General features: G+C 37.1%; 1 protein-coding gene across 2 annotated transcripts in view; it reads right to left on the bottom strand.

Annotated features, from left to right (window-relative positions):
* Positions 1-20212, bottom strand: part of ZPBP (zona pellucida binding protein) — a 151706-nt gene that overhangs the window by 31332 nt on the left and 100162 nt on the right. The window contains exon 8 of one of the 2 annotated variants that reach the window (NR_197968.1): positions 1955-2045. The exons of the other annotated variant lie outside the window; for it this stretch is intronic. The gene's annotated coding sequence lies outside the window, so the exon portion shown is untranslated. The remainder of the gene's footprint in view (positions 1-1954; positions 2046-20212) is intronic. 2 annotated transcript variants of the gene reach the window in all.

Genomic DNA, 20212 nt, shown 5'->3' with positions numbered 1-20212 from the left:
GCCAATGCAGGCAACGTGTTCAATCCCTGCTCTGGCAAGATCCCAAATGCTACAAGGCAGCTAAACCCATGAGTCACAACTACTGAGCTCACACACCTAGAGCCTGTGCTCTTCAACAAGAGAAGCCACTGCAATGAGAAACCCGTGCACTGCAGCAAAGAGTAGCCCCTGCCTGCCACAACTAGAGAAAGCCTGCACACAGCAAGGAGATCTAGTATGGCCAAAAATGAACAAATACATCTTAAAAAAAGAAAATAATAGTCAGGGACTACATCAAGCTGAAAACAAGTATCTAAGACAGTCCTAGTGCTAATATCATTCTGAAAACAAAAAAGTTATCTCTAATATTGGAAACAGGATAAGAATGCCTGTTTTTACTCAACACTGTATTGGAAGACCTAGTCTTGGCAATAAAACAAGGAAAAAAATGGCACAAATATCAGAAAAAATAAAATTTATTTGAAGATGATATATTTATTCTTGAAAATATATATATATGGTCTAGAAAATAATTATGAGCTCTCATCATTTGAATTAAACAGAGACACTGGATCCAGGTTAATATTTAAAAATCAACTGTATTCTTATATGTTATAGTAATTCAGAAACACAGAATAAGCAAAGAAATTTTTAAATAAAGTACTTACTATGCTGCTAATTCGCTTAAGTCATGTCCGACTCTGTGCGACCCCATAGACGGCAGCCCACCAGGCTCCCCCGTCCCTGGAATTCTCCAGGCAAGAACACTGGAATGGGTTGCCATTTCCTTCTCCAATGCATGAAAGTGAAAAGTGAAAGTGAAGTCGCTCGGTCGTGTTCAACTCTTAGCGACCCCATGGACTGCAGCCCACCAGGCTCCTCCATCCATGGGATTTTCCAGGCAAGAGTACTGGAGTGGGGTGCCATTGCCTTCTCCAGTACTTACTATAATGCTACATTAATAAAGACACATGGTATTGGTGAAATGATAAATATAAGGATAAGTGGACCAGAATTAATTCAGTATAATTTTTGACTTTTGACAGCAGTACCAAGGAGCTTCCCAGGTGGCGCTAGTGGTAAAGAATCTGCCTGCCAATGTAGGAGATGTAAAGATGTGGGTTCAATCCCTGGGTCGGGAAGATCCCCTGGAGGAAGGTATGGAAACCCACTCCAGTATTCTTGCCTGGAGACTTCCATGGACAGAGGAGTCTGGCAGGCTACAGTCCATAGGGTCACACAGAGTCAAACAACTGAAGCAACTTAGCACACACCAAGGAAAATTTAATGAGAAAAGAAAAGTCTTCCACAAATGGTTCTGGATCACCAAGATGGGCTACCTGTATCGTGAAAAATGAATACTGACCCTTATCCTCATACCAAACAGAAATATTAATTCAAGCATAGACTTAAATGCTCAACCCAAAAGTACTAAATAAAAAGCACAGTAGAAATCTTTGTGACATTAGGGTAGGAAAAGTTTTATTAAATCACAAAAACGAACCACAGAATAAAAAAAAAACTTAATAAACTGGACTTTTTCAACTTTTTGCTTTGAAAACAAAACTACAAGCCTTAGTCTGGAAGAATATATTCATAGTATATATATCAGAAAATAACTTTTGTCCATACTAAACTAAGAACTCTGTAACAACTCAGTAAGACAAATAACCCACTTTGAAAACTGCAAAGATATTTGAACAGACATTATGCAAAAGAAAACCAACATCCAAAAGAAACTTGAAAATATCTTATTAAAAGGAAAATTAAAATTAAAACCACAATGAGATACCACTACACATACACAGATTAGAATGGTTAAAATTAAAAAGAGTGACTACTCTATGCTTTGGAAAATATTTATTAAATAGAACAACAGGAACTCCACAACTTTGCTGGTAGAACATGAAAATTTTACAGCCACTTTAAAAATAATTTGGCTTTTTTTAAAAAGTAAAGTTAAACATAAACTTACCGTATGACCCAGCAATCGCAGTCATAGGTATTGTCCACACAAAGACTTGTACAGGAATGTTCATAGCAGCATTATTTGTAATGGCCTAAAACTGGAAACAACCCAAATGTCCATCATCAGCTGAATGGATAAACAAATGTGGTATATCCATACAATGGACGACTACTCAGCAATAAAGAGGAGCAAACTATTACTACACGCAATAATACTGATGAACCTCAAAATCATTATGCTGAGTGAAAGAATTCAGACAAAGATTATATATTGCATCAGTTCAGTTCAGTTCAGTTGCTCAGTTGTGTCCGACTTTTTGCAACCCTATGAATCGCAGCACACCAGGCCTCCCTGTCCATCACCAACTCCCGGAGTTCACTCAGACTCACGTTCATCGAGTCAGTGATGCCATCCAGCCATCTCATCCTCTGTCGTCCCCTTCTCCTCCTGCCCCCAATCCCTCCCAGCATCAGAGTCTTTTCCAATGAGTCAACTCTTCGCATGAGGTGGCCAAAGGACTGGAGTTTCGGCTTTAGCATCATTCCCTCCAAAGAAATCCCAGGGCTGATCTCCTTCAGAATGGACTGGTTGGATCTCCTTGCAGTCCAAGGGACTCTCAAGAGTCTTCTCCAACACCACAGTTCAAAAGCATCAATTCTTCGACGCTCAGCCTTCTTCACAGTCCAACTCTCACATCCATACATGACCATTGGAAAAACCATAGCCTTGACTAGACAGACCTTTGTTGGCAAAGTAATGTCTCTGCTTTTCAACATGCTGTCTAGGTTGGACATAACTTTCCTTCCAAGGAGTAAGCGTCTTTTAATTTCATTGCTGCAGTCACCATCTGCAGTGATTTTGGAGCCCAGAAAAATGAAGTCTGACACTGTTTCCACTGTTTCCCCATCTATTCCCCATGAAGTGATGGGACCGGATGCCATGATCTTTGTTTTCTGAATGTTGAGCTTTAAGCCAACTTTTTCACTCTCCACTTTCACTTTCATCAAGAGGCTTTTGAGTTCCTCTTCACTTTCTGCCATAAGGGTGGTGTCATCTGCATATCTGAGGTTATTGATATTTCTCCCGGCAATCTTGATTCCAGCTTGTGTTTCTTCCAGTCCAGCGTTTCTCATGATGTACTCTGCATATAAGTTAAATAAGCAGGGTGACAATATACAGCCTTGACATACTCCTTTTCCTATTAGGAACCAGTCTGTTGTTCCACGTCCAGTTCTAACTGTTGCTTCCTGACCTGCATACAGATTTCTCAAGAGGCGGCAGGTCAGGTGGTCTGGTATTCCCATCTCTTTCAGAATTTTCCACAGTTTTTTGTGATCCACACAGTCAAAGGCTTTCGCATAGTCAATAAAGCAGAAATTGATGTTTTTCTGGAAACCTCTTGCTTTTTCCATGATCCAGCGGATTTTGGCAATTTGATCTCTGGTTCCTCTGCCTTTTCTAAAACCAGCTTGAACATATACTGCATAAGTCCACTTATTAAAAATTATAAAATGTATGTAAATATGTAGTGATACAGAGCACAATATCAAAGTTAGCCTGGGAATGGATACTGAAGGACTGATTACAAAAAGGTATAAGCAAAGTTCAGGATTATGGCAGAGATCCTCTTCTTTATCACAGTAATAGTTTCAGGGATGAATACAGTCCAAGTCATTAAACTGCGTAATTTCAACATGTATACTAAATTGTATGTCAATGTTGAGCCCAAACAAAGCAAGTTGCAGAAGTTATTTAAGATAAGACACTACTCATTGATTATCATGCAAACCAATTATTTGCTAGTGTTGACTGCCACAATAGGGTTGAAAGCATAAAATCCTGAAGTTTGGTAAAAAATATCAAATTCTGATAATAGATATATCTGAGCAGAAGCTAAGACAATAGATTGTCGAGGCCTTCACAGGAAGCGTCACCTGTGTTCTAGTTAAATCACTTTAGCGTGGCCTTGCTAAAACTCATAGTTCTGAGTGTTTATTTTTTATTTTTAGGAGTTTTCATACCCATTCTTCTCACATATGAATAAAGACAGTTTCAGTGCTTTATTTACAGTTTTCATGATCTTGATTTCTTATTAGTCTTCCTAGAATGTTCAGAAAAGTATTCACCAAAAGTGGTGAGAGTTGGCATTCCTTTTCTCTTCCAGTTGTCAGGGCCCACAGGCTTTCCCAACTACGTGTGATACTAGTTGGAGGCTTTTCAGAGATGCCATTAATTGGATTGATAAGGGAAGTATCAGTCAGTTTAATACACGTTTACTTGGAAACTCAGGAGGAGAAAAAGTAGTTAATAGGAAAATTTTTTTTTCCTTCTTCACATTTTTTAGCCTAGTATTTTTTTTTAATTTTATTTTATTTTTAAACTTTACATAATTGTATTAGTTTTGCCAAATATCAAAATGAATCCGCCACAGGTATATATGTGTTCCCCATGAATAAATACAATTTTCCAAATTTGAAGATCACTTAGTCCACAAATCCAAGAAACTCAACAACAAACTACTAACAAAGAATCACAAAAAAAAAAAAACACCAAAATGCATCATATTTATATTCCTCAAAAGCATAATAAAAAGAAAATCTTAAAAGAATTCTCGAAAAAAAAAAAAACCATATTCCTCCACATATTGCATAGAGGAACAAAATGAGGATGATACAGGTTTCCAACTGGAACAATTCAAGTGAGAATACAGGGTCAACATTTAAATATGTTCAATATCCAGTATACAAAACTTTCAAAAATGAAAACAAAAAAATATGACTATTCATCAGTAGCAAACTCACACCAGAAGAAATGTTAAATAAAATCCTTCAGGCCATAGGAAGAGAATTGTACATGGAATTGAGTCTACACCAAGAATGAAGACTAACTGATAGGATAATTAGATGGGTAAGTACTGTAGAATATTCTTAAAGAAATGGGAATACCATACCACCCTATCTGCCTCCTGAGAAACCTGTGTGCAGGTCAAGAAGCAACAGTTAGAACTGGACATGGAACAACGGACTGGTTCAAAATTGGGAAACAAGTATGTCAAGGCTGTGTACTGTCACCCTGCTTATTTAACTTAAATGTAGAATATATCATAAGAAACACTGGGCTGGATGACTTACAAACTGGAATCAAGACTGCCGGCAGAAATACCAACAACCTCAGATATGCAGGTGATACCACTTTAATGGCAGAAAGCTAAGAGGAACTAAAGAGCCTCTTGGTGAAGGTGAAAGAGGAAACTGAATAGCTGACTTAAAATTCAATATTCACAATATGAAGAACATAGCATTTGGTCCCATCACTTCATGGCAAATAGATGCGGAGAAAGTGGAAACAGTGTCAGATTTCATTTTCTTGGGCTCCAAAATCACTTCAGAGGGTGACTGCAGCCACAAAATTAAGACACTTGCTCTTTGGAAGAAAAATCTAAACAGCATATTAAAAACCAGAGTTATCACTTTACCGACAAATGTCCATATATGTCAAAGCTATGGTTTTTCCAGCAGTCATGTATGGATGTGAGAGTTGGGCCATAAAGAAGGCTGAGTGCTGAAGAATTGATATTTTTGAACTGTGGTGTTGGAGAAGACTCTTGAAAGTCCCTTAGACAGCAAGGAGATCAAACCAGTGAATTCTAAAGGAAATCAACTCTGAATACTCACTGGAAGGTCTGGTGCTGAAACTGAAACTCCAATACTTTGGCCACCTGATGGGAAGGGTCGACTGACTGAAAAAGATCCTGATGCTGGGAAAGACTGAGGGCAAGCGGAGAAGGGATGACAGAGGATGAGATGGTTGGATGGTATCACCAACTCAATGGACATGAATTTGAGCAAACTTAGGGAGATAGTGAAGGACAGGGAAGCCTGGTGTGCTGCAGTTCATGAGGTCACAAAGAGTCGGATATGACTTAGTAACTGAACAACAAATACATGTAACTTTTTCTTATTATTTTGATCCCCATAAAAGATAAACTGTTTAATAAACAGAACAACATAGTGTGGGATTTGTGACACAGGTAAGCTAAACTGGATGGAAGTCAACAATAAGGAGGGGAAGAAATGGAAGTATATTTTAAGATGCTTATACTTTATATGAAGTGGTATAATAATAAATACAGACTGTGATAAATTAATGACATACACTATAAACCTAAAATAACCATTACAATAAAAACACACAGAGTTGTAACAGGTCAATAAGGCAGATATGTAGAAGAACAAACACTTCAACTGATTTAATCGAATGCAGAAAAATAGTAAAAAAGGAACAAAAAATAAGTTGGGGAAACATAAAGTGGTGAGATGATACACTTGAACTTGACAATAAGAGCAGTTATAGTAAATTGGGTTTAAAGATCCCAACTAAAAGACATATTTTATAAACAAATTGAAACATTTATCTTTTCTCTATATCTAAACTCTCCAGAGATTGGAAGCTCTTAGTTTCCAGTAACTTTATAAGTTAGGAAGGTTATCTCAATAACAGGTACAGAAATCTCAAGGAATTTTGGAGACCCTGAGAAGGGAGGAAATTACTTAGATCTGTTAGGCAAAATCCGTGATAGCCTTTGACATGGCTTTCCGCAGGGAAATGCACCGACTGTGACAGACCATGCAGAAGCATGGCCGAGAGGAGCTACCCCTTGCCCGATGTCAGGGGTGGCAGCCGGGAGGAGCTACCCCATGCCCGAGGTTAGGGGCGGCAGCTGAGAGGAGCAACCCCACGTCCAAGGAGCAGTGGCTGCGCGGGCACAGGAGGGCCAACAGGAGCTACTCCACATTCAAGGTCAGGAGGGGTGGCTGTGAAGAGATATCCCTCGTCCAAGGTAAGGAGCAGTGGCTGCGCTTTGCTAGAGCAGCCGTGAAGAGATATCCCACGTCCAAGGTAAGAGAAGCCCAAGTAAGACGGTAGGTGTTGCGAGAGGCATCAGAGGGCAGAAACACAAACCATAATTACAGAAAACTGGTCAGTCTAATCACATGGACCACAGCCTTGTCTAACTCAATGAAACCAAACCAAGCCCTGCAGGGCCACCCAAGATGGGCAGGTCATGATGGAGAGGGCTGACAGAATGTCGTCCAATGGAGAAGGGAATGGCAAACCACTTCAGTATTCTTGCCTTGAGAACCACATGAACAGTATGAAAAGGCTAAATGATAGGAGGATACTGAAAGAGGAACTCCCCAGGTCAGCAGGTGCTCAATATGCTACTGGAGATCAGTGGAGAAATAACTCCAGAAAAAATGAAGGGATGGAACCAAAGCAAAAAGAATATCCAGCTATGGATGTGACTGGTGATAGAAGCAAGGTCCAATGCTGTAAAGAGCAATATTGCACAGGAACCTGGAATGTCAGGTCCATGAATCAAGGCAAAGTGGAAGTGGTCAAACAAGAGATGGCAAGAATGAATGTCAACATTCTAGGAATCAGTGAACTAAAATGGACTGGAATGGGTGAATTTAACTCAGATGACCATTATATCTACTACTGTGGGCAGGAATCCCTCAGAAGAAATGGAGTAGCCATCATGGTCAACAAGAGTCTGAAATGCAGTACTTGGATGCAATCTCAAAAATGAAAGAATGATCTCTGTTCATTTCCAAGGCAAACCATTCAATATCATAGTAATCCAAGTTTATGCCCCAACCAGTAACGCTGAAGAAGCTGAACTGTTCTATGAAGAGCTACAAGACCTTTAAGAACTAACACTCAAAAAAGATGTCCTTTTCATTATAGGGGACTGGAATGCAAAAGTAGGAAGTCAAGAAACACCTGGGGTAACAGGCAAATTTGGCCTTGGAATACGGAATGAAGCAGGGCAAAGGCTAAAAGACTTTTGCCAAGAGAACACACTGGTCATAGCAAACACCCTCTTCCAACAAAACAAGAGAAGACTCTACACATGGATAACACCAGATGATCAACACCGAAATCAGATTGATTATATGCTTTGCAGCCAAAGATGCAGAAGCTCTATACAGTCAGCAAAAACAAGACCAGGAGCTGACTGTGGCTCAGACCATCAACTCCTTATAGCCAAATTCAGACTGAAATTGAAGAAAGTAGGGAAAACCACTAGACCATTCAGGTACGATCTAAATCAAATTCCTTATGATTATACAGTGGAAGTGAGAAATAGATTTAAGGGACTAGATCTGATAGAGTGCCTGATGAAATATGGACGGAGGTTCGTGACATTGTACAGGAGACAGGGATCAAGATCATCCTCAAGAAAAAGAAATGCAAAGAGGCAAAACGGCTGACTAAGGAGGCCTTACAAATAGCTGTGAAAAGAAGAGAAGTGAAAAGCAAAGGAGAAAAGGAAAGATATAAGTATCTGAATGCAGAGTTCCAAAGAATAGCAAGAAGAGATAAGAAAGCCTTCCTCAGTGATCAATGCAAAGAAACAGAGGAAAACAACAGAATGGGAAAGACTAGAGATCTCTTCAAGAAAATCAGAGATACCAAGAGAATATTTCATGCAAAGATGGGTCGATAAAGGACAGAAAAGGTATGGACTTAACAGAAGCAGAAGATATTAAGAAGAGGTGGCAAGAATACACACAAGAACTGTACAAAAAAGATCTTCACGACCAAGATAATCACAGTGGTGTGATAACTCACCTAGAGCCAGACATCCTGGAATGTGAAGTCAAGTGGGCCTTAGAAAGCATCACTGCAAACAAAGCCAGTAGAGGTGATGGAATTCTAGTTGAGCTATTTCAAATCCTGAAAGATGATACAGCAAAAGTGTTGCACGCAATATGCCAGCAAATTTGGAAAACTCAGCAGTGGCCACAGGACTGCAAAAGGTCAGTTTTCATTCCAATCCCAAAGAAAGGCAATGCCAAAGAATGCTCAAACTATCACACAATTGCACTCATCTCACATGCTAGTAAAGTAATGCTCAAAATTCTCCAAGCCAGTGTTCAGCAATACATGAACCATGAACTTCCAGATGTTCAAGCTGGTTTTAGAATAGGCAGAGGAACCAGAGATCAAATCGCCAACATTCGCTGGATCATGGAAGAAGAGAGTTTCAGAAAAACATCTATTTCTGCTTTATTGACTATGCCAAAGCCTTTGACTGTGTGGATCACAATAAACTGTGGAAAATTCTGAAAGAGATGGGAATACCAGACCACCTGACCTGCTGCCTCTTGAGAAACCTATACGCAGATCAGGAAGCAACAGTTAGAACTGGACATGGAACAACAGACTGGTTCCAAATAGGAAAAGGAGTACGTCAAGGCTGTATATTGTCACCCTGCTTATTTAACTTATATGCAGAGTACATCATGAGAAACACTGGGCTGGAAGAAGCACAAGCTGGAATCAAGATTGCCGGGAGAAATATCAATAACCTCAGATATGCAGATGACACCACCCTTATGGCAGAAAGTAAAGAGGACCTAAAAAGCCTCTTGATGAAAGTGAAAGAAAGAGGAGAGTGAAAAAGTTGGCTTAAAACTCAACATTTAGAAAACTAAGATCGTGGCCTCTGGTCCCATCACTTCATGGGAAATAGATGGGGAAACAGTGGAAACAGTGTCAGACTTTATTTTGGGGGGCTCCAAAATCACTACAGATGGTGACTGCAGCCATGAAATTAAAAGACGCTTACTCCTTGGAAGGAAAGTGATGACCAAACCTAGATAGCATATTGAAAAGCAGAGACATTACTTTGCCAACAAAGGTCCGTCTAGTCAAGGCTATGATTTTTCCTGTGGTCACGTATGGATGTGAGAGTTGGACGGTGAAGAATGCTGAGTGCTGAAGAATTCATGCTTTTGAACTGTGGTATTGGAGAAGACTCTTGAGAGTCCCTTGGACTGCAAGGAGATCCAACCAGTCCATCCTAAAGGAGATCAGTCCTGGGTGTTGTTTGGAAGGACTGATGCTAAAGCTGAAACTCCAGTACTTTGCCATCTCATGCGAAGAGTTGACTCATTGGAAAAGACTCTGATGCTGGGAGGGATTGAGGGCAGGAGGAGAAGGGGACGACAGAGGATGAGATGGCTGGATGGCATCACCGACTCAATGGACATGAGTCTGGGTGAACTCGGGGAGTTGGTGATGGACAGGGAGGCCTGGTGTGCTGCAATTCATGGGGTCGCAGAGTCAGACACGACTGAATGACTGAAGTGAAACGATGGTTTTCCTAGCCCTGAAAGGCTTTATTTTAAAAGTTTAGTCTGACAGTCTGACAGTAAAAGAGACACAGATGTATAGAACAGTCTTTGGACTCTGTGGGAGAGGGCAAGGGTGGGATGATTTAGGAGAATGGCCTTGAAACATGTATAATATCATATGTGAAATGAGTTGCCAATCCAGGTTCAATGCACCATACAGGGTGCTAGGGGCTGGTGCACTGGGATGACCCAGAGGGATGCTATGGGGAGGGAGGTGGGAGGGGGGTTCAGGATGGGGAACACATGTACACCCATCGCAGATTCATGTTGATGTATGGCAAAACCAATACAATATTGTAAAGTAATTAGCCTCCAATTAAAATAATTAATTTATAATAAAAAAAAAAAGTTCAGTCTGAGACTCTATAAAAGTCTCAGCAAAGCACAAAAGTCTATGATCAATTATGGTTATATAAGTCATCAGGCCAAGTTTATTGAGAACAGATCTATACTACAAACAGGTCTTAATTTGGTTAGATTTGGTACAAATGATGGTGATTTTAAGGAGGAAGAGATGTTTCAATGAATGTTAAATCCCAGTTTGTTAATGGAGGCTTTTCTTCTAAGCCTTAGTTATCTACTAAGACTTACAAGTAAGTCTTAGTTATCTACTAAGACTCATTTCCTGGATAGTTCTTTGCTGTTAGGGTATATTAATGTAAAAATTGAATTGAATTATTAAAGAACTTTAATAATGGCTTCCCTGGTGGCTCAGACGGTAAAGCCTGCAACGCGGGAGACCTGAGTTCGATCCCTGGGCTGGGAAGATCCCCTGGAGAAGGAAATGGCAACCCACTCTAGAACTCTTGCCTGGAAAATTCCATGGACAGAGGAGCCTTGTAGGCTACAGTCCATGGGGTCCCAAAGAATTGGACACAACTGAGTGACTTCACTTCACTTCACTGACAGACTAGATTTAGAAAAGCAAGATCAAAATTACATGTTATCTAAATAAGTACATCTTAACATAAAGACATAAGTTTAAAGTAAAGGTCTAGTAAACGATACAGCATTTGTACTGATCAATTTTATGTGTCAACCTGGCTAAGTGATACTCACTAGTTATTCAATCAAACACTAATCCAGGCATTGCTGTAAAGATACTTTGTAGATAAGATGATTGTTTACAATCAGTTGACTTTAAGTAAATGAGATAAACTGGTGGGACTGTTTTAATCCGTCAAAAGGCTAACAACAGTACTACAACTCCCCTAAATAAGAAGAAATTCTGCCTGTGGGCTGCAGCTTCAGACCGTGGCCAACAGTTTTTTGCCTGCCCTTCCTGAAAGCCTGTCCTATAAATTTTGGAATTCTCTCACTAGTTGTCATAATCATATCAAACAATTTCTTGCAATAAATTTCTCATATGTATTTCCTACTGACTGTCTTCTCTAGTGGAACCATGACTGATAATCCATGATAACACCAATAAAAATAAATCTGTAGTTGGTAGTATTAATATTAGACAAAACAGAAGTCAGAGGATAGATTATTACAAGGAATAAAAAATACCTCACAATGATAAGGGCATGAATATAACCAGAAACATATAGCAGAAAACATGTTTCAATAATTAAAAAGTCTGACTCTTTGTGACCCTATGGGCTGTAGCCCACCAGGACTGTAGGAGTGGGTTGCCATACCCTTTTTCAGGAGATCTTCCCAACCCAGGGATCAAAGTCGCGTCTCTTATGTCTCCTGCATTGGCTTTTATGTCTCCTGCATTGGCTTTTATGTCTCCTGCATTGGCTTTTATGTCTCCTGCATTGGCTTTTATGTCTCCTGCATTGGCTTTTATGTCTCCTGCATTGGCAGGAGGGTTCTTTACTACTAGTGCCATCTGGAAAGCCCCAAAAGTATTCACATACCACACATTCCCTTTAACAATTGAATTACATTAGATTTCAATATAAGAAAGACCTCTGGAAATTTCCATAACAGTTGGTAATTAAACACAGTTTTAATAATCAATTGCCTGAAGAAGAAATCAGAGAAGAAATGAGCATTTTGAAATAAATGGAAATGAAAATAAAACATGACAAAATGTGTGAAGTGCCACTAAAGCTAGGGACAAATGTATACCTTACAGGCCACACATTATCAGAATGTTATCCCTTACTCAACCTAATTAATCATATGTATTAAAGAAATTGAATTTTTAGTAAAACAAAACACACTTCTCAAAAAAGAAGACAAAATAGAAGGTATTCTCTGTCTTTGCCTTGATGATTCTATATAAGACTAAGCTAATTTCTCTCTCCTGAAGCCAGCAGTGAGTAGGAAGATATATTTAAAGTGCTGGGGGAAAAGTGTCAACTGAGAATTATATATCTGGCAACAATGTCCTTTAAAAATTTGGGAGACATAAAGCCATTCCAAGATAAAGAAAAGATGAAGAGATTCATTACCAGTACATCTGTCCTACAAGGAATATTAAACGGAGTCCTTTTAAAGTAGAAATTAAAGGATGCTAGACAATAACTCCAAGTCAGATGAACAAATACAGATCTCTAGTAAAGGTAAACACACAGTGGGTATAAATGTCAGAATTATGGCAATTCTGGCTTGTAACCACTATTTTTATTTTCTGTAAAATTTAAAAAACAAATGCATAAGAACAATGATCAATTATGTTATTGGGCACACAATATTAAAGATAAAATTTGTTGTGGCTGTTTGGTCACTAAGTCACATCTCATTCTTTGCAACCCCATGGACTGTAGCCCACCAGACACCTCTGTCCATGGGATTCCCCAGGCAAGAATACAGAGTGGGTTGCCATCTCCTTCTCCAGGAGATCTTCCTGACCCAGGGATCAAACCCACATCTCCTGAAATGGCAGGCAGATTCTTTACTGTTGAGCCACCAGGGAAGCCTCTAAATATATAATTTAGAACATCAATAAGTTAAGGGGAATGCAGAGTTGTAAAGAGGGAGAGTGTATATACTTGAATGAAGCTAAGTTGATACCAGTTATAATTAGATTGTTATAATAAGATGCTATATTTCATCTCTAATGGAGCCACAGAGTAAAGAACTTTACAAAGGAAATGAGAAGGGAATCAAAAAGTGTCACTATAAGAAATCAACTAAACATAAAAGAAGGCAGGAATGGAAGAAATGAGGAACAAAAAGGTATGAGAAATACAGAGAACAAACAGCAAAATGACAGTACTCCTTTCGTAAGCAGTAACTTTAAACATTAATGGATTCACCTCTCCAGTCAAGAAGAGATACTGGCAACATGGATCAAAGGAAAAAAAAAAAAGGAAATGTTTCACCCAGTGTTAACTACAAGAGACTCATTCCGTTCTTAAGCACAAAAAGGCTGAAAGTGAGAGAACAGAAAAAGATCTTACATAGAAAAAAAAATTTTTACCTGCAAAGATTAACCAAAAGAAAGCTAGGTGACTATACTAGTATCAGAAAAAATAGACTTTCAGACAAAAATTATTATAAGATACAAAGAATATTACATATGATAGAAAATTCAGTTTATCAAGAAGAAATAACAATTATAAATGTATATGTAGTTTTCACTCAACAACAAAACTCCAAAATATATAAGGCAAACACTGAAAGAACTGAAAGGAAATAGAGTTTTATATAATATTAGTGACTTCAATAACTCATTTTAAAAAATAACAACCATACAAAAACTCAATAAGGAAACAGAGAACTTGAACAACACTATAAATACATTAGACCTAAGAGACATATATAGAGGCCTCCATCAGAATAGCTAAATATACATTTTTATCAAGTGAACATGGAACATTCTTCAGGATAGATCATATGTTAGGTCCCTAAAAAGTCTCAATAAACTTCAAAAGATTGAAATCATACAAAGTGCCTTTTCTGATTACAATAGAATAAAGCTGGAAATCAGTACATTAAGGAACACAGGAAAATACATAAATATTTGGAAATCAAATAATACTGTTAACTAATGAATCAATTGATAAACACAAGGGAAATAGGTACTTTGAGAAAAATGAAAATGACAAAAACTTATGAGATGCAGCAAAAGAAGTGCTAAGAGAGTTATTTATAACTCTAAATACTTAGATCCAAAAAGAAAGATCTCAAATTAATAAACTGACTGCTCAAAGTCAAAGTGAAAGTCTCTCAGTCATGTCCGACTCTTTGCAACTCCATGGACTGTTTTCCAGGCCAGAATACTGGAGTGGCTAGCCTTTCCCCCCTCCAGGGGATCTTCCCAACCCAGGGATCAAACCCAGGTCTCCCACATTGCAGGCAGCTTCTTTACCAGCTAAGCCGTCAGGGAAGCCCGACTTTGCTTAAGGAAATAGGAAACGTCAAACAAACAGAGCACAAAGGAAACAGAATGATGAAGATAATAAAGATTAAAACTGAGGCAAAAAAAATACATATAAATATATAGGAAAGTATATTAACAAAAACACAAAGCTGATTCTTTGATAAAACTAACAAAATTAATCACTTTAGCTAGACTATGAATAAAAGAGAAAAGACTTAAAACACTAAAATAACAATCTGAGTAAAAGTTGGGATATTACTACTGATTTTACACAAAAAGAAATATAAAAGTACACTATGAATAACTGAACACCAATAAATTAGATAACTGAAATGAAATGGACACATTTCTAACAACACATAATCTACCAAAATGACACATAAAGAAATAGAAAATCTGAATAAACCTGTAACTAGTAAGACATTAAATTAGCAATCAAAAAGCTCCTCATAAAGAAAAGCCCAGGGCCAGATAGGTACACTGGTGAATTCTATTAAAATTTAAAGAGGCAACATAATTCCTTTTTCAAACTCATCCAGTAATGCAGAGACACTTCCTAACTCATAAAGTTATCATTATCCTGATACCAAAGCCTCAAGAAAATTAAGCTAATATCCTTCATGAATGCTGACAAAAATCCTCAACAAAATACACCAAATTTAGCAACATATTTAGAAGACTGTATGCTGTGACCAAGTGGGTTTTATTCCCAGAATGCAAGGATGATTCAACATACAAAAACTTGATCAATTGTATATACCACATTAACAGTATGAAGCAGGGGAAAAAATGCTCATCTCAATTTATACAAAACATTTTGCCAATGTCAATACTCTTTCATAATAACCATAGTCAACTATGTATGGAAGAAAACTCTCTTAAAAGTCATATATGAAAAACTAACAACTAATATCATATTTAACAGTTAAAGATTGAAAGCTTTTTCTCCTAAGAACAACATGAATGGCCACATTTGCCACTTATATTCAACATACTGGAAATTTTTGACAGGGTAATTTGGTAAGAAGAATAAATGAATATGATTTTAAAAGAAGAATAAAAGTATTTCTGTTCATAGATGTCATGATCTTACATGTATAAAATCCTAAAAAAAACTTACTAAATCCAATAAACAAATTCAGCAAAATTGTACCATATGGAACCAATATGCTAAAACAGGTGCATTTCTAGAAATCAGTAATGAATAATCCAACATGGGAGCCAAGAAAACAATTCACTTAGAATAGAATAACAAAGAACAAAATGGCTAGGAATAAATTCATCCAAGAAGGCTGAATTTGTAGCTTTCACGCACTGAAAACTACAAAACACTGCTGAAAGAGTTTTGAAACAGGATACAAAAATTTGAAAAGATATCCTGTGTTCATGGATTACAGGACTTAAATAATAAGATAAAAATACCACCTAAAGCAATCTACAGGTGCAAAGCAATTCCTATCAAAATCACAATTTGAGTGTGTGGTTTTTTCTTTTCAGAAATAGTAAAACTCATCCTAAAATCCACAAGGAACTCTAGGATCCATGAATAACAAAACAATCTTGAAAAAGAAAGATTTAGGTCAATCACATTTCTTGATTTCAGAATTCATTTTTGTAATAAATTTTGCTATAGTAATCAAAACTGTGTGATATTAGCATAAACACAGATATACAGACCAACGGATCAAAACAGAGGTCCCAGAAACATACATGGTTAACTGATGTTCAACATGGAAGCTAAGACCATTCCATGGGTAAAGCGTAATCTTTTCAACAACTGGTGCTGGAAAACTGAATATCCACATGCAAAACAATAAAGATGGACTCTTACATTGTATACAAAAATCAACTCCCAAAGACCTCACCACCAAATAGAACCACACTGGGGATTAGGTTTCAGCATATGAATTTGGAGGGATATAAATAACTTTGGTAAAAAGTATACAGGAATTCTTTGAACTATTTTCCTAACTTTTCTGAAGTCTAAATTTTATATCAAAACAAAAAGTTTAAAACAATCAGTTACCTAGATACAAATCTAAGTAAAATATTTCTAAGACATCTATAAGAACAATTATAACTGGGATACATTTAAACGAAAACTTAACGGGATGTATTTCAATGAAGATGCACAAGCATATGCACGCGCACACTCAGATACACATCATGCTCATGAGTTGGAAGACTCAATATTGGTAGGATGACAATTCTACCAAAGAGACTGATAGATTCAATGAAGTGACAATGAAAATCCAACAGCTATTTTTATAGAACTTGACAAGATGATTTCAAAAGTCTGACTGGAGAGGCAATGGACCTCATAGCACATAGTGAAAGTTGCTCCGTTGTGTACGACCCCATGGATTATGGAATTCTCCAGGCCAGAATACTGGACTGGGCGGCTTTTCCCTTCTCCAGGGGATCCTCCCAACCCAGGGATCGAACCCAGGTCTCCCACATTGCAGGCAGATTCTTTACAAGTGAGCCACCAGGGAAGCCCAAAAATACTGGAGTGGATAGCCTATCCCTTCGCCAGGGGATCTGCCCAATCCAGGAATTAAACTGGGGTCTCCTGCATTGCAGGCAGATTCTTTACCAACTGAGCTATCAGGGAAGCCCTCATAGTACATAAGGACACGGCTTATCAGAGATTTGAGACTCATTGAAAGTTGTAACTATTTGTTGAAGGGATAGACTAATGCATTAGTGGAACAAGAAAGTATTCAGAAACATATCTACCTATAGAGACACAAATATGTAGCAGTGGGTAAAGGATGATACTATTGAAGGTTTTAAAGTAACGAGATGATTACATTTGGAATTCACAAGTATAATCAGAAGCAATATGGTATACGGACTGAAAAGGAGAAAAAGTAAAGGGGCACCAGTTAGGAAAAGACTATAATCATTCCAGGCAAAAAACAATGAAATCCAAACTACAGTGGGAATGAAATCAAGCAGATAAATTTGGGTGAAACCTCTGAACAAGAAATTAACTGTAGAAGAGCAGTGAGGGAGAGCAAAGAGAAGGAAAAGTTGGAAAGTGCAAAGGACTGCTGTCCAGTTAACAAGTCCTGAGTGGCAGACCTGTGAAATCTCCCAGATAAAAGAATCAGTCTAAGCAGATGCAGTAGAGACATGGTCCTGACTTCAAGGGCTATAAAATTTTGCTTTTTAATTTTTGAAAAGTCATACTCAGAATCTATTAAAAGACATACCAAATGTCTGTCGTTACATATACATTATAACACTGCAATACATTATAACATTGTAATGCCCTGTTACACACGTATTTTAAGAGATTAAGATAGGGTAAACATGCTAAACTATTATAAAACACACCAAAAATGTAAAATATCAAAATGTCCATTATTTAAGATTAATACTCATTTTTCTATAAATTTATACAAAGAAGTAACTAAAAAAAATAAGCTGGTTAAGTAAAAGTGTAAACATTTAATACAATAATAAAAAAAGAAATAATCTAATTTCTAACATAAACAAAATGTTTAAATGTAATTCCTAAGATTAGTTAGCTATTTTTAATAATTAAAAGTAATATGCAGAGAGTAGAGTAACATGCAATTGCATTTATAACTTAATGGTCAACAGAAAAAAAGTCACAATAATTTCACTATTTCTGCTGAACCATTTATTGATATAGCTCTGTTAAAATTATAAATTTATGAAGACAAAGATCAGGTGATACCATACACAAATGATAAATTTGAATTATTAGAGAAAGGAAACACTTGTGAATGTTTTTCTTTAGCATGCCTTTAGTGTTTTAACAATGGTGCTCAAGCTTTAAGGGAAAATTTTAAATTTTTACCTTTTTATTCTGAACTCTAACACACACAAAAAAATAAGATAGAAATGTACAATATAATGAATGCTTGCACAGAAGACCTGTCTAGAAACAATTAAGGAACATAAAATAGGAGCCTGCCACCTCTCAACACTGCTCCTGTCCCACTCCACTCATTCCCCGTCCCCATCACAAGTCAGCACTAGTCATGTGCGTCACGGTGATAATTTCCGTCAACTGCACTGCAGTTTTAGCTTTCAGCATTCATAAATAAATCTCCATAAAACACAGTTCAGCTATGCCAAATTGTATGGATTACACTGTGGTTGATTGGCTTCTTTTCCATCAGTTATGTTTATAAAACTTATCCACACGGTTGTAATTCCCATTCACCCATTATAGCCATTCCTATATAACACTCCCATTGTATTAATATATCACTCTTTTATTTGTACATTTTAACATGAATGGACATTTCGGTTGTCTCTAGTTTGGGACTATGAAAACATATGCTGTGAAGAAATTTTCCTGAGAGTCAAATGCTAGATCACAGAGTATGGGCATCATCACATTTACAGTAATGCCAAACTGCTTCTCCGGGCACACGACTTACATCCATTGAGGCAGTGTACTCCAAGTCTCCACAGCTTTTTAAACATATAGTGTATTAAGACTGTTTACTTTTTGTCCATCTGATAATTGCATAGCAGGATCTCATTTAGTTTTTAATTTACATTTTCCTGATTACAAAAAGGTTGAACATATTTTCACGGACCCACTGACCATCTGGAATTACTCTCTTGTGAATTACTTGTTCAAACCTCTTTCCATTTTTTCAATATTGTCTTGTCTTTTTCAAAAATGTTTTCTTACAGGTTTTTTATATGACCTAGTCTTTTGTTGGTTATATCCATTACAAATATATCTCCCACTCTTTGGATTATCTTCTCTTTGGAATATCTTTTGATAAACCTAAGTACTTAATTTTTATGTAGACAAATTTAACAACCTTTTTTAATAAAAATCAGTGATTTTTGTGTTTTTTTAATCTTTTTCTGATGCTGAAGATGTGATGATATTTGCTTGTTATATTCTAAAACGTTCACAGTTCTTGATCTATTTATGTTTGTAATACATCTGTAAGTGATTTTTAGCTGAGTCCAATCTTAATTTTTTCTATACTGCTTTATATGCCAGTATTACCTGACAATTTTCATGTATTTCAGACCTATGTTAAGTCCTCACAAATTCAGAAATACTGTATTGTCACCTCTTCTTATTAGACCCATCCTTTCATCACTATGTAAAGCCTCCTTGTATAACTAGTAAGACTTCTTGCCTTAAAGTTTGCTTTGCTGACATCAGCTTTTTTTGTTATTATTTTTCTTGGTGCTTGGATATAAAATTAAAGTAAGAGTTCACACTTACATGTGTGAGCAGAATAAATTTTTAGAGTCTAAAATACCTTATTAAAAACAACTATACTCCTAAATAATTCACTTTCACTGAAAAATTGAAGTGTGAAAGTATACTTTATTAATAAAATTATCCAGTGTTTAACCTGTAAGCTGATTACTTCTAACACAGACATTATATCATCATGATAATTTTGCTAAAGTTTCCTGGGACTCCCCAAAGCTTTGGATGTGCAACAGAAAGCTTTATTTATAAAGAAAGTAACAGAAAACAACAGTGCTGCATAAAGTGTCAGAAAGCTATCTCTTCACCCATTATAATCAATGAAAACCAGTCTACTGCTTCAGCAGGAGGAAAGGCATCCCATCTAGGTACTGCTTTATCAATACCAATATTCAGCAGGTTTAAACTTTCATGCACATCAACCCACCTAGGACACTTATAAATGTAGCTGACTGGCTCCCACACCTCGGATATATTTTTGAGAAGATCTTCAGGTAATTTTAAGACAGTGCCATAGTTTAAAGAAGAAGAAAAAGGAGGAGTGGGAT

The sequence above is a fragment of the Bos taurus genome, chromosome 4 (assembly GCF_002263795.3).
Source record: "Bos taurus isolate L1 Dominette 01449 registration number 42190680 breed Hereford chromosome 4, ARS-UCD2.0, whole genome shotgun sequence".
In the NCBI taxonomy this organism is placed as follows: Eukaryota; Metazoa; Chordata; class Mammalia; order Artiodactyla; family Bovidae; genus Bos; species Bos taurus.
The sequence above is the reverse complement of the archived record's forward strand: the minus strand, read 5'-3'. Positions and strand labels throughout refer to the sequence as shown.